Below are 14593 nucleotides of genomic sequence, written 5' to 3' on the forward strand. Positions count from 1 at the left end.
GCGATCACAAGAGAATTAAGGCCTGGAGGGGGTGACGTGGATGAGGGAAAGTCAACCCCAGCCCCAACACTGACGGATGACAAACAGCCTATGCTGGAGGCCGATAAGGGGTGCCTAGTGGTAGTGGTTGCCAGTGGTAATCCTGTTTGACGTGAGCCAGGCACACTGCTGGCATTTGAGGTGAGAGATGGCACAACCAGCAAGGGAAATACCAGATTTGCAGCTGAGAAGGTGATTGGAGCAGCAGCAGATGTGCAGGCTGGCAGCTTGGTGGTAGTGGCTGGTGCAGAGGTTTGGTAGTGACAGGGCACAAGTAATCACCTCTTCTGCTAATATCTGCAGCTCTGCCTCACTGAGCTTGGGTTTGTGGACCCTTAATTCTGACACCTTTGTATTGCCCTTGTCTCCTGGCATGGTTCCACACTGTTTGGTAGCTGGATGGCTGAGACAAATGGTGGATTGAAGATGGATTGTGTTTTTAAATATGGCCGCCGCTGAGCTACCAGTTTGAGAAATTACGCTATTTCTGCTCAGCAGTGCCAGTCGGAAATTTCACCAGCGGAATTACCATTTGGTAATTACTCCTCTTTTCCAGCTATAACAGTAATTCCGCCAATTTAACGTTCAAGGTTGATATTCAGCTGTAATTCTTCTGGATGGAATTACTGTTACCGCTGATAGCTTGTGCTTGCTCCCATCAGCCTGTAATATGGTGGTAATTCTGCCGGACAGCACATGGGTAATGGGAATTCTGTCCAAGCAGAATTACTGCCCAATTTACCACCGAACTTGTAATGAGGGCCTTAATCTCCTCAACATCAGAAAACTAAGACATCTTCTTCCCTTCAACACTGCTAAGCACCTAAACTACTCTTTAGTAATCTCTCAACCTGACTACTAATGTGACAGACTACGGTATGGCCTTCCCAACTATGCTTTTTAACCTTTCGACAAAGTCCTCAAATTTGCTGTACCTACACTCTTCAACCTTCCGCGCGCACCTCCCCAGACCGTCGTCATTTAGGCTAATAATCTATGAGGCAATGGGCAAAATATAAACTGATTCTCATCATCTTGAAAACTATACACGGACTTGCCTCACCCTACCGCTCAGCCCATCTCACTCCCTTCTCTCCCCCTCATGCCATATGATAATCCTCAGCTCACCTCCTTGCCACCTCTCGTGCCCCTTGCACTCCCTCTCGTTTCCGCTCTCTTCCGCTCCTTGCTCCCTTACTATAGAATGCTCTTCCTCTCCCTCTATGCAAAACTCCCACTCTATCTGTTTTTTTAAATCCAACCTCCTAGCTCTCCTCCTTTATGAAGAACCACTTGCATAGCATTCTATGCCACTACATCGCCCTGTTCTCCTCTACTCTTACCTCTCTACGACAATCCCACAGCACTTATCCCTCACCACTTCACCCTATAACTTAGCACTTCCTCCCCTATCCCATTATTATATCATGCTCTACTGTCCTTGTCCCTGGTTCATGTTTCTACCTCCCCTGCATCATCTGATCTTATATCCACATTCTCTCACGCATTGTTAAAGACAGCCGTCAACCCCTCTGTAAATAAATGTTAATAATGTGTCAAAAATGCATTGTTTTCCCTGTAATTTTCCTTAACTAAAGAAATAAATGTATGTTTCAGAGAGTGATGGCCCAGAAAGAGGCCAATTGGTTCCTCTTTTGAAATTTTGCTTCAGTGTAGGGGTCTTCAGGGATAAGCCTTCTCATATTGTAAGAACTGTGGTGAGGAAGATTAAGACTCAAAGGGCCTCTTCACGAGTTGGGCGTCAGCCCTTAAATGCGGCGGTAAGCTATTACCGCCCATTTAAGGGTTGGCCCAATCATGAGTTGGGCGGTAAGTTGGAGTTTTGTCCCTATTACTGCTGGCACAACTACCGCTGGCGGTAATAGTGCCCCAAACCCCATGGGGAATGGGGATTTACTGCTCCTCCCACAACTTGGGATCCAGCACAGAGTGCACCGGACCGAGTTGCGGTAGCGCAAATTGCGTTGGACGGTATCCCGGTGCAATTAGCCATGTCATGATGAAGCCCAAAGTAATGTAGATTACCAGTAAGAAATCAGGACATTTCTATCCCTAAAACAGGGATAGAAATGCTTTTTAGAAATCTGTTGTACACATATTCCTACTCAGGCCTTTTAAGTGACCATCTCAGAGAAATAGATTCCTTGCACCCTAGAGGGTCCTGGGAGCCTATCAGACAGGAGTTTTGGGAGTGTGCTCGAGACATTAATGAATGCAAGGTATCTGGCCAACATATTATTTTCACTGGCACAGAGTCACCCAAAAATGAGCAGGAAATGTTTGTGAATACTGTTAACTGCACATTTCTTACAATCAGGACAGTAAAAAAAGCACATATTGTGCATTTTCTACTTGATATATTGCTTGCGAATCAGATCATGTTGTCGGGTGTAAACCGTTCATGGGGCACCCGCTACGTTTGCACTTAGGTGCAAACAGTTCCCCTCCCAACAGTTTTCGTCATTTTCTCTGCAAAGTGAAAAGCAAACGTGTACATGCATGCTTAATTGCCTGCACACCTTTGTTATTGGACATCGCAGTGCAAATAGAGTAAACGGTTCCTACCATTCACGCATGGCAGGCAGTGTTTATAATGGATCAAAAAGCAGGCTGATTCCATAGGAATCCATGGGGTTTATGTCTGCGAGAAAATGTCATGCAGACATAAAATCAAGTGGCTTTTGGAGATGTTCGAGAAAAGCAAGGTGGAAACAGAACTACTGTTCTGTGGCCCCCTCCTGCCCCCAAAACCCACAAATATGCGCCAAAGCGTGAATAAAGTTATTAAGACTGGCATAACACCTGTATGCCTTTTTTTCTCCCCTATGATTACGCTCCAGGGACTTGGACTGTGAGCCTCTTTGTGTTTTGCATCATAGGATTTAACGATTTTGGATTTAATAATTTTATTTCAAACTTTTTGCACCATCTTTTAATGAGGTCAACCCATGTGCTCCATGAACTCCCATTTATCTCCCCTGTAATCTACACCAAACTACACGAACCCCCTTGTCTACCGATTGTTCTTCTTTTTTATGTCAGCGGGTGGGTGCAGGGGAGTCTTTGTTGATAATGAAATTATTTTTCTCATCAAGGATTTGTAGCCAAAATCAGTAACCTCGAAGAAGTTGAGAACACATTTCAGAGCAAAGAGTTAGAACAGGAACTGTCTGAAAGATAAAAAAAAAATACAATTTCATTTCGACAGGTGTCCTATTTGAAATAACTAGACCATGTTTTATGGAAAGAAAAAAAATCAACCGTGGGAAGCACTTGATCTTTTAACATATATTATTGTTACTTAAACACCTGATTCACTAAGTTAGGTCAGTTGATCTTTTACTAGGAAGGGATCGGGGTCACAGAGTCCTGTATAGAATACTGAGCCAATGATCCCCCATGCAAATTAGGTGAACAGAATCCTAATTAGAATACTGAGCCAATGATCCCCCATGCAAATTAGGCGAACAGAGTCCTAATTAGAATACTGAGCCAATGATCCCCCATGCAAATTAGGTGACTAGAGTCTTGAATAGAATACTGAGCCAATGAACCCCCAAGCAAATTAGGTGACGAGAGTCCTCAATAGAATACTGAGCCAATGAACCCCCATGCAAATTAGGCGACTAGAGTCCTGAATAGAAAACTGAGCCAATGATCCCCCATGCAAATTAGGTGAACAGAGTCCTAATTAGAATACTGAGCCAATGATCCCCCATGCAAATTAGGTGACTAGAGTCCTGAATAGAATACTGAGCCAATGAACCCCCATGCAAATTAGGTGACTAGAGTCCTGAATAGAATACTGAGCCAATGAACCCCCATGCAAACTAGGCGACTACAGTCCTGAATAGAGTACTGAGCCAATGATCCCCCATGCAAATTAGGTGAACAGAGTCCTAATTAGAATACTGAGCCAATGATCCCCCATACAAATTAGGTGAACTGAGTCCTAATTAGAATACTGAGCCAATGATCCCCCATGCAAATTAGGTGACTAGAGTCCAGAATAGAATACTGAGCCAATTAACCCCCATGCAAATTAGGTGAACGGAGTCCTTATTAGAATACTGAGCCAATGATCCCCCATGCAAATTAGGTGACTAGAGTCCTCAATAGAATGCTGAGCCAATGATCCCCCATGCAAATTAGGTGACTAGAGTCCAGAATAGAATACTGAGTCAATGAACCCCCATGCAAATTAGGTGAACAGAGTCCTGAATAGAATACTGAGCCAATTAGCCCCCATGCAAATTAGGTGACCAGAGTCCTGAATAGAATACTGAGCCAATGAACCCCCATGCAAATTAGGCGACCAGAGTCCTGAATAGAATACTGAGCCAATGAACCCCCATGCAAATTAGGCGACTAGAGTCCTGAATAGAATACTGAGCCAATGATCCCCCATGCAAATTAGGTGAACAGAGTCCTAATTAGAATACTGAGCCAATGATCCCCCATGCAAATTAGGTGAACAGAGTCCTAATTAGAATACTGAGCCAATGATCCCCCATGCAAATTAGGTGACTAGAGTCCAGAATAGAATACTGAGCCAATGAACCCCCATGCAAATTAGGTGAACAGAGTCCTAATTAAAATACTGAGCCAATGATCCCCCAAGCAAATTAGGTGACTAGAGTCCTCAATAGAATACTGAGCCAATGATCCCCCATGCAAATTAGGTGACTAGAGTCCAGAATAGAATACTGAGCCAATGAACCCCCATGCAAATTAGGTGAACAGAGTCCTGAACAGAATACTGAGCCAATTAGCCCCCATGCAAATTAGGTGACCAGAGTCCTGAATAGAATACTGAGCCAATGAACCCCCATGCAAATTAGGTGAAAGTGTGAGTGGAAGGCAGAACATGCCCTCTTCCTTCCAGCAATTGTGGGAAGCTGGCTGAGTCTGACAAGCCAGGCCACATATGAAGGCTTTGGCCCGGTTTCATCAGAGGCTCTTAATTTTAAGAATATTTGGTGCCAAATCAAACAAACACACAGTGTTCACTAGCTATGAAGTCATTTTATTCCTTCTCGCAAATAAATATTTACGTACACAATGAAGCTGCGCGGCACTGAAACTACACGGAGAGCGCCATACTGCAGCTCAGCCAAATCTTGGCCTTGGTGCCAGATGTGGGGACCAGCGTTCCCGGCTACAGTCTCCCGTGGAATCAGTGCCGCGTTTAAGTGTTTCTGCAGCAGGAGCTGTGAGCAGGAGAAATGTTTTATGAGAAGCTATCCGCTAAGTGTTCTTTTAATAGTATCTGCTGTCCCAGGGATGTGTTTGCGGCTGGCGATGGGATCAGCAAAGCGTTTTATAGTAAAAGTCAGTGTATTAGCACACGCAGTACGACATTGAGAGAACTCTGGCAGCCAATCAGATGGAAGACAATGCTGCGGTTAAAGTGGATACATGCCAACACGTCCCATTCCATTCGGGAGACGCTAGTCCAATCCTGGTTTTAATGTTGCATTCTGAGCTTGTAGTCCTGGGTTTATAATTTGGACATCCTGGACAAGAGGCCCCAGAATGGAAAGTTAAAACCTGGAGTGGGCTAGAAACTCCTGAATATGTATGAGAAAATTCCTCGACAAGGTGGCGCTTGAAACTGCCTCTGAGGCGTGGTCTTTCAGATCTCCTTCATCAATCCCCTTCTTGTACCAGGAAAACTCATCTCTCACTGCTCTCGATCTCGATCCCCCTAGATCTGAAACCCAATTTAAATAATCTGCTCCTCCCCCTCCATCTGCCTCATGTGTCTGCTCCTTCACCCTCCTCTTTCCCATCTACTACAACTGCATCGCCTCAAAGATTATCAGAAACAGAAATCGCTTGGCTCCCCCTTTCAGTTCAAACCCACAACCCATTACCTATTGACTTCTACAGGGATCAAGTCTCTCGTCGCTCCTTTTCAACAACTGCATGACCCATTTGATGAAGATCATGAAACCCTACGGGCTCCCCTTCTTCCAATTATGAGAATGACATGCAATCATATACAAAATGACGGATGACGGAAACTCCAGCACCACCCTCAGCAACTGCCATTCGCAAATAAGTAAATGGATGACGGCCAACTGCCAAAAACTCAAACTAGACTAAGAGAAAATAGTGATCAGGGGACACTGCGCCTGAAACACCTCTGCTATGGCCTTTAGAAATGGCAACTGCCCTAGGCCATCTAAATTATCAAGAATGTAGCCACATTATTGAACAACAGACTCACGCTGGAACCCATGTCAATGCAAAAGTCAAAAATTGCTTCTACCATCTGAACTCTATTTGACAGATGATGCCCTAACTCTCCTTCGCACACAGAGCTTTGGCCGCCATCTTGCTGATTCTTTCATGAATCGACTACGCAAACAGCATTTACAGGGTATGCCGGACAACTATGCAAAACTTCAATGGAACCTAAATACATCAGCTAGACTTCTACTCAGACTCAACAGGAGGGAACATAGGGAACAGGAGGGAACACATGACATAGACTCGCAGAACATGCCGCTACTAATAAAAAGGACCCAGCTCAAGGCCCACTGCTACATCCATATAGAACACTTGAAGGTCAAGAAGCAGAATCAAATCAAACCAAAATCTAATTCTACCAACCAATCAGAGACCTAAGATCAAGAACATACTATTAGAAACCAGAAGATTTTGCAGAGAAAGACACCAAGGCTCCACCTTTCCCCAATATCATGGCCGAACACTGGAACACGCCACCAAGAGAAATAATCACCCTACAGGTCCACCTGAAATTCATGGATAGTGTAAACATCTGACTCTTCAACAATCCTTAACAGATAGAAAGTTTAACCTGCACTTATCAAGCAGCGGAAACAACCCTCTGCAATTGTTCTACTTTCACACGCAGACACACCATTAAAGGAGCACCATACCAGCTGTCTGCCTAGAACACAACGCACAACACTCAGGAAGCTATAATGCCTAGAAGACATTGCAGCTTCACGCATCAGCTATTAAAGCCAAACACCTCTCACCACAATGCAACTGACAGCAAGACCAATAATGAAAAAGCACTATGGAAACCCCAAGAACACTCCTTACCTTTTGACTAACCCTCAGTTTCTCTCCACCTTAGTCACCACACACAAACGTAAACGAGACGCTCACACTCATTTTTACATAAAGAATCCTTTCACCAGACTTTGAACATCACAAACTTACATTTCCAATTACAACCAACTTATTCAGCCTCTGGCCAACACACGCCCACACTATAAGAACAACGCCTCCACCCTGGACACAAAGCCATCATTTTCAACTACACTTCTCACCTAGGAAGCATACAAGCACACTGAGCTCAGGGTACTTCCAATCCTCAACCTCAACACAAAGCACTGCAATCTGGCCTTTTCCTCTCCTCCCAACTAACCAAACCCACGTCTCTCTTCCAGATCCATCAGAACGTCTGGAGACCATCCAAATGGCAGTGGTGTGCTGTTCAAATCTTAAAAACATAACATTAAGAACGCAACCTCTTTGTATTCCTTCAAAACTGTCCTCAAAGCATTACTTCTAACCAAAGAAGAGACTATAGTAGCCAACAGAACAGGCACCTCTATGCCCGAAAGAATCCAACTACCGCCAGCATTGTAATAATGTAAGGCACCCATTGCCTCAGGCACAGAGGTCACAAACGCTGCTGGGCCTCGTGCCCCAAAAAGTAGGAGTGGCTAAAAGACATGAATATGGAATGTTACTAAACAGCTCTGTACCATTCCTCTCCTAATGGGCTGGGAGCCAGGACCAGTTGTGTCATTACAGGAAGTGTCCAGCTGGCCTTAGCCAGTAAACTTGGAGGGAAGGGAGAACATTACTACATATTGACTGAGCTCCTTACATAAGTAGACAAATAGAATCTTTTTACAGATGACTTAAGATATCTGGGAAACAAGTTGAATTCCTGGTGGGTATTTGGGGGAGAAATTAGTGTTGGCATGACAATTGTTTTATAAGGTATCTGTATAAAACTTTGAAGGAATAAAAATGAAAGGAAGTAAATGCTGAATACGGCATTGAAAAAAAAATGAATCCCCAAAATGTTGATCAAGGGGAGCAGGGGTTGCAAGGGTGTCCTCCGCTCCCCTTGTTTGTTTGTTTATTTTATTTATATAGCGCGCCTGACCCAGGGGTATCTGGCCGCCTAAGGTGAAGATAATGGGTACAATATACAATTTATACCAATAGATTGAAGATGTTAAATTCCAATAACAGCGATGCAAGAAGATTCATTCAAATAACAGGATTGGCAGGGGTGAGTGGGGAGCATACAATGGTATGAGATACAAAGCAGGGGGGCAGATGTATACATAAGGGAATGGGAGTGCAGAGAGATGTCAAATGGAAGGTGAGTAATGTTAGTTTTTGTTAAGTAACCATGTGATGATGTGGCTTATGAATTTTTCAAAGGTTTGAATAGATTTGATCTCCTGTGGAAGTGTGTTCCATAATTGGGTGGCTAGGACCGGGAAACTGGTTCCGCCAGCTCTTTTTAAATTGTACCTGGGTACCACTAGGCCAGATGTGTTGGTAGATCTTGTGATTCTGGCTGTTGATTTCAGAGTGAATTTGTCTGTGAGATATGGTGGGGCTTGATGGTTCAGAGCTTTGGTCTTTCAGTCAATTGTTTCTTCTATAGAAAGCCATTTGAAAAGCTTTCTGGTAGCTGAGATGTGCTCCCTTCTAGGTATGTTTAATGCAGCTCTAAGCGCATTATTTTGGAGAACCTGTAGTTTGTTAATTATGGATTCGTTGGCGCCTAGGTATAGGCCATCGCAGTAATCCAATTTGGACTGTATAAGTGCTCTGGCCAATCTAAGGCAACAATTGGAAGACAGTAGGGGTCTGCATGCCCTGATTACCTTGCCAGTGTAGGCAGTGGCTGAGGCTGTCATATTTATCAATTTTGTTAGGTTGGTATTAGCGTCGAGGTAGAAGCCAAGGATTTTTACATTTTTGGCAATGGGTATGTTGTTCCCATCAATGATGATGCTACTGTAGTTGGGGCTAAGTTTCAGAAGGCTGTTAGGTGAACCGACTAGGAGTAGCTCAGTCTTGTCATCATTCAGGCAGAGGCCGTGTGTGGCCATCCATGTCTGAATGATGGTGTAGACTTTGTTAATCCGGCAGACATCTGAGTCATAGGCACCTGATAATGTTAGGAGTATCTGGGTGTCATCTGCATAATTAGTGTAGGTGACACCCAGACGGTCCAGTTTGTTGAATAGGGGCTTTGTAAAGATATTGTACAAAGTGGGTGATACGCAGGAGCCTTGTGGGACACCGCAGGTGATGGGGATCGGATCGGCTGCGGCTGTAGGTGAGAAGACACGCATAGTTCTGATAGCGAGGAAGGATTTAATCCACGTGACAGCAGAGTTGGAGAAGTGTGCTGCCGATGACAGGTGGTCACATAAGATTTTATGGTCAACCAGATCAAAGGCTGCCGATAAGTCTGAAAGAAGTAGGATGGCGACTTTACCTTTGTCTTTAAATTCGTCGATCTGGCTTTTAAGGTCAACAAGGGCAGTTACCGTTCCATGTTGGGGTCTAAAGCCAGATTGACGAGTTCCTAATAGTTGGTTTGTCTCTAGATAGTCTTGAATTTGCAAGTATGCAACTCTATCCAAGATTTTTAGTAAGAAAGGGACTGTGCTGATCCGTCTATAATTGGTGGATATAGCCGGATCTAATGTTTGCTTCTTGAGTAATGGGAGAACACAAGATTGTTTCAGGTTACTAGGGACTTGGTTGTTGGCGAATGACAAGTTTATTAGTTTGGTAATAAAAGGAGATACATCTCTGGCTGCATCTTTTATGATCTGAGCTGGGCAACTGTCACCTTTACAGTTAGATGGTTTCAGTTATGCTATGATTATTTGTACCTCAGGTATGGATTCTTTGTTGAATTTGAAACCTGAATTAAGGTGTGCGGTCGGGGGCAGGATAGAACTGGTGAGATTGCCGGAGGTAAGTTGGAGCCATTTGTCAGCTATTTTGGTCCAGAGCCCTGTGATTTTGTTAGAGAAAGCATTTTGAATGCTTTGATTGCTAGTGCACCAAGGTTTATCCTTAGTGCAGGTATCTACATGAGTATTAGGGTTTTCTAATTCCTTTAAGATGTTAAATAATTCTGTGGTGCTGGATCCTGCCTGGTTTATCCTGATGTTGAAAGTTTTTTTTATGTGGATTATCTCGCTTTTATAAGGAGATAATGGTTTTTTTTTCTGGAGAGGTGACCATTTTCCAGAGAGTCTCAATTTTTCTTTTTTCTAAACGTAGTAGTTTAAGTTCAGATGTGAACCAGGAGTTCAGATGTGCTCTAGGTTTACCTTTGCACAGTTTTAGCGGGGCAATGTGTCTATAGCTTTGGTCATAGAATCATTGTAGGTGTTGACCAACAGATTCAGGTTGTTTGTGTCAGGTAGTGTGTTGAGAATAGGGACTACCAAAGGTATTATGGCCTCAAATGTGATGTTGCATTTGTTTCTGGTCAGACAGGGTGGTGCAATAGCAGGCTTCTTTGGCTCTAGGTTTTTGACGTTGATTTCTAGGGATAGGAGGTGATGATCACTCTGTACAAGTGCTGAGGAGTCCTTTAGGGTAATATTGCAGTTGAGAACTGCTGCCCAGTCAAGTATCCTGCCTTTCTCATGAGTGGGTTGGGTACTTATTTGTATGAAGCCTTGTTCTGATAGCGCATTGGCTAGGGAGGTGGCAGGTAAGTCATTAGGATCATCATAACCAAGGTTGAAGTCACCTAGGATAATGTTTTGGGCCATGGGTTTGGTATTTTCAGCTACTAGCGACATAATGCCTTCTTCGAAGGATCCAGGAGGACCTGGAGGCCTGTATATTGGGTGGATAGTGATAGTAGTTTTTGGAGACGTTTGAAACTTGACTGAGAGGAGTTCACAGGATGTCATAGGAGAAGAGCTGGCTAGTCTCATGTCTAGGGATGATTTGAAGATGTTGGCCGTTCCTCCTCCTTGAGCATTGGGTCTGTCAGCTCATAGTTGTCGGGGATAGCTAGGGTGAGAGATGGGCTAGCTGCGTCATGCAGCCCGGTTTCTGTCACAGCAAAGAAGTCAAAATTGTTAGTTAATATGACATCTGCGATTTCAGTTGCGTGGGCGACAAGAGATCTGGCATTTAGTGGTGCCCCTTTTCTAGGGTGTTTTTGGGTAGCCTTCTGTATGTGGCTCAGTATGTTGTCAGCTAGGCTCTTTGTTGTATTAGTGTGGGAATTTTTACATATATGTTTAGGATTAACTTCTGTGCACAGTTTACTATTGGTCTTTGTGTTGTGTTTGGCTAGTGGGCTGATGTGCATAGTTAGTCTGGTACCTATCCTGTTGTTTCGCTCTGTAGTATCAGGGTAGGTGGTGGGTGAGTCTGCTTGCCGCCTAGTTGCGGTGGGAGAAAATAAAGTTGTGCCATATTTAGGATTAGGTGTGGTGGTAAGAGCATGACATAGTGTGTGAGATCTTAGGTGGTAACACCTGGTCTTGCCCAATATGGGGTATGAAAGGTTATTTTCAATGTTAGATCGGTGAAGAGTGTGCTCTGTTAAGTGTGACTTAGTACATGTTTTAGTGTCATAAATGCCGTCATTTAAGCTTTGATGTGTGAACGGTTGGTGTCTGGTGCAAATGGTGGCATGGATGGCAAGAATGGTGTAGGGCAGGTGATAGGGTGATGCCAGGGGCAGGCAAGCTTGGACAGGCCATTGTTGTAGACGACATAGTGGTTACCAAGGCATGGTACCCTGTCTTGTATAATCCAATATGGGAACATGATGAAAGTGAGACAAATTTGCATGGTAAGTGTATATTGCAACGATGTAGGATACTTTGCATAGTGCGCTCAGTTACAGTAGCGATACTAAGTACTTGGAGCAGGGTGGAGTGTGAAGGCCTGGAGGATCTGGCGGTTGCTTTACGTGTCTACTAGCAAGAGGACGTTGAGTGTAGCAGAGTCTATACACTTACTAGGTAGATAGTTGCGCTAATGTGCATAATGCCTGCACAAAAGTATAAGCGATTTGGTCGTAATGACAAACTATGGTTGTGAGACATATTGAGGTGCTATATAATACATTTACAGCAGGTGAAGGATCATTCTGAGTGTAGAAGAACATCGCCGACTGTTGCACATGACAGTAGTAATAAACGTATCAGCAGTGTATACATGCCATTATACATTTCAGTAATCATTACAGCTGCATGCAAAATATTTGGATGAACTGAAGGGTCTCAAGGGAAAATTAGTTCAGGCTAATATGGCAGCTATCCAATAGGGGCGGTTAGGCAGACTATTGCAATCCCATGTGCGAGATCATTGGATTAGAGATAGCAAAAGGAGTGGGTCAAGGGGCAAGAACTTGATCAACATTCTGGGACTTTGTGATTTTCGGGGGTGACCCCTGCTTCCATAAAAATGAAAGCGTGGTACAAGCAAAGTAAAAAAAAAAGAAGAAAAACAAAGAAAAGGACCCTGCTGCGCTGGTTTTCACCCTAGTGCGTGAAGGAAACCGGCGACGCAGAGGGTTGGTGAGAGCGGATTGCAAGAAATGTCCAGGGGAGACCAAACTGAAAGTTGTTTTCGGTAAAAATAACTTTTGTTTTTTTCTGCCTCTGACATTTCATATTCGAAATAATCATGGAGGAGCTAAGAAAAACAAAAGACAAAAGTATATTTCTTGCTAGGAAAAATGGCATTAAAACAAAATAGTTCTATAAAGGGGTTCTGGTATGAAGAAGAGTTAAGAATCACATAGGGTTGCCAATATATAAGCTTGGAAGAGGGTCATTGATGTGAGTACCAGAGTAAAGACAATACCAAAAAAATACAAAGATCTTGTAAGGAAGTAAGGTACTTGCCTATATCCTTTGTACACATTTGGGTAGAGTTTTGCTATTAAGGGCCGGGGTAACTTTAATGACTGGTATTCCTTTGTTGTGAAATGCCAATGTTCTCTTTTGTCAAGGCTCTGGAAGTCTGGAAACTGGTGAGCTTAGTGGTGTTGAAAGAAAGGGATGGCCAAAAATAAACTTGCTCCAGTAGTCTGTGTGTTATCTTGAACGAAAAATATGTTAATGATTTGTAGGAAACCCAATACTGCATTTTGAAACATCTACTGGTAACCTTCATTGCTCCTAGCATTACGCTTCCTCATGACAGCCCTTATTTTGGAGGTGGTGCAACCTCTGAACAGGAACCCTCATTTTTTAAGGGCACAAATCCCACTCCCTTTCTGACCCTAAAACAATCCGACATCCCACATACATACGTCCTCCTAGTATTTAGCTACTCATAGGGTACCAAAGGAAGATGACCATTTGGGAAATTGGGGGAGAAGGGGAGTGAGAAATGGATAGTAATAAGCAAGAGTAACACTAGGATGAATAACAATGACTGTTCTGTAATCCAGCCAAGGCCCCCAAGTCCATTTCATAGAGACATACCAAATCAAGCTGACTACAGCACAGTAAGACACTGTGATGTACAATAAAAATGTGTATAAGAGCTACATTTCTGTCACACAAAAAATGTATTTGTGGCATACTAAATTGTTACTGTTAATCTACCACACAAGTGCCTTAACTCCCAAGCTGTGAGGGCTAGGATCTTCGACATGAGGGCTAGGATCTTCAACATGAATGTTGTAATATATAACAAACTGGTTTGTGTTGGTCTAGGTTGCTTTTATGTCAATGGTTTGGGTTGGTCTAGGTTGCTTTTATGTCAAACCACTTCCAAGGGAATGTACTGGTACCTCCCCAGGATGCATCCAATACCCATGTACAACATGCCTGGACCACCAAAAGAACAGGTAGCTTGGGTAATCAGGAAGTCAAAGAAATTGTAAAACAAATCCATTGACGCAGGGAAATGTGAGATGATTCTCAGCATGTTGCTGCACCAATGAAGATAAGAAGCATGCTATCTGAATTAAGTCAATGGGCCTCGTTACGAGTTTGGAGGTAGCCATGCCGTTTTTAACAGCATGGCTACCTCCAAACTCGGATCTGGGTCCCGCAAAAGGGGATTAACCGGGCCATTCCGACCTTGGAGGGCCCGGTAATTCCCTTTCACGGGACCCGGTACATCCCCATTACCATTTGAGCCCCGATAGGGCTCAATGGGAATGGAGAGGATGCTAACAACGGACCTGTTAATGACAGGCTCGTTGTTAGCATCCTGGTCTGTTAGTGGGTCCCACTCTGCACATCTGGTCTGGCCAGGTGTCCAGAGCGGGACCCGCTGCAGACCTCGTAATGTGGCATTCCGGAATGAACAATGCCGGTCCCTTACCGGCACCGTTCATTTCGCGGCCACCACATTCGTAGTGAGGCCCACTCTCTTGTTTAGTACACTAACATTGTTTTTATAATATCTAACCTATCTAATTAAATGTTAACCCCTGACACCTGTGAAGAATGAAGGGAAGATATGTCCTTGGACTGAGCCAAAACAGGAAAGAATTTTGAGGAAAATA

Source organism: Ambystoma mexicanum, chromosome 1q (assembly GCF_040938575.1).
Source record: "Ambystoma mexicanum isolate Mex_15411 chromosome 1q, UKY_AmexF1_1, whole genome shotgun sequence".
Classification (NCBI taxonomy): domain Eukaryota; kingdom Metazoa; phylum Chordata; class Amphibia; order Caudata; family Ambystomatidae; genus Ambystoma; species Ambystoma mexicanum.